We start from the raw sequence: 1,944 nt of genomic DNA on the forward strand, positions 1-1,944 counted from the left end.
GATTTGGCGCCAGTTTCTGCACTAGTTGAGGGAGTGCAGCAACGTCGTCAATTTGATAGTGCAGCGAGTAATCAGGTAACTAGTGCAGCTACCTGCATTCGTACTGTGAACCTGCATTCGATACAATGTCGCAGACGACGTGGTCACAGGCTACATTGCGTAGCGCCAGTTGATAGGTCGTCCACGGGCGTAAATATCTACGGCTTTGGTTTACAACAGTCAGTCAAACTGGCTTAACGAGGCGGTGTTACAAGTTCGATGTTGGACGGTTGTTAGGGCTCGTTAGTTAAGCATTCTCACACGCTAATACCTTTGATTCGAACACCTGTCTTTACGAACGCCATTTCTGACCAGAAAGGGCACAACGACGGTCACTACTTTGCTGTCATCACGCTACTACCCTAATAAGAATAATTGTAATACGAAAAGAAACAACCATTAAGATTACAATGCACGATCTTCTCAATAAGACCTAATCGCCCAAAGCAGATGACACAGCGTCGTTCGTAGCGGCACCTGTGTCCTCGAATTGCAAAGCGACATTCACACAGTTGTAGTGAATGTCACCCCGCATAACTGGTTCATAAAGTGCGGCAAAAAGAGAGACCTAAGTTTACGTTAAAGTTTGGTTGTATGTTTGACCTTCTGTAAATCATTATAATTCTGATAAGAGCATTTCTCTATTGAATGGCATTCAGGCGCCCGAAACTTGAAACTGGTCCGTGTCAACATAAATGGATTGCGACCGCGATACGCGATAATTTTAGGTAATCGCTTACCCCCCAGAATGCATTGTAAATGCGGCAGCTGTTTTTGTTACGCATTAGTCTAATTCTTGTCCATCGAAGGTTTGTTCTCGGCACAGCCGGGATCAAATAGACCGAAACACTTCTTGAGTCTTGGAATTCAAACTCATACGTCACTGATGAAGAAAGTATCAAGTAGAATTAACTGTTACTGCCTCATAAGTGGCGACAACTTCGAGATAATTATTCTTAGACTCACCTTACCTCTGTGTATTACACCTTCTCCTATAGGGGGCCGCAACTGAAAGTTTGAAGCTAAGAAAAGCACAAAAGCAGTCATAAGTTAACTAATCCATATTCGGGTAGTCGTTAAAGCTCTCTGGCCGTAGCAGAAGCTGGTGAAAAAAAATACAAGCTTTAAGGTGAATGACAATAGCCGAGAATGGAACTAATATCCTATTCCTTATCCAAATGAATCCCGCTTATCCAGCAGTAACGCTTAGTTGCTGCTCTGTTGGATGACCTCTGTAGCGCTGTCAGAGCACCCCGAACCGACAATCCAAATACGCCTAAGAGATGTCGGGGTCATTTCTCACTTCTTGTGGCGTCGTGATCTTTGAAGAACATTTGTCTTATCGGGTGTTTCCTTGATGACCGTTTCGTGCTCATAAATAACAGCGCGCCCACTTTCTCACAATGCGGACGGAGTGAACGCCGGCGCTTCTTACCGATCGTAGAAGTTGACCAACAGCAGTCGGTTTGAGAACAGCGCCGCCGTCTGGACAATGCACCAGGAGAGGAACAGATGCATGTCCCTCTCGCCCCGTGTCTTCCACGTTTTCAGGAAGGTCCCACGTAGGCCGGCCTGTTGGACTCGTAGACGACGTTGTTCGAGACGCCGGCCGTATCTTTCCAGCTCAGCCAGCCATCGCTCCTCGGTGAGTCCAGGGACGGTGCCGAAGAGCTCGTCAGTGTCGAGCTTGGCAGAGCGGGTAGGCGAGTCCATGGCCTCCGCCAGCGGAATCATGCAGGCTTCGTCCCCATTTCTGTTGTCGGCGAAACTCACGGTGTCTCGCAGCTCCTCTGCGGAAGGCTTACCAGGCCTGCCGAACTCTCGCCTGTAGATGAAATCGAGGAGCCTTCGGTAAGCTTAGGAATGATTGGATAAGGGCTTCTCGACAAACTCGTCTACAGTTTT

The sequence above is a fragment of the Dermacentor silvarum genome, chromosome 11 (assembly GCF_013339745.2).
Source record: "Dermacentor silvarum isolate Dsil-2018 chromosome 11, BIME_Dsil_1.4, whole genome shotgun sequence".
In the NCBI taxonomy this organism is placed as follows: Eukaryota; Metazoa; Arthropoda; class Arachnida; order Ixodida; family Ixodidae; genus Dermacentor; species Dermacentor silvarum.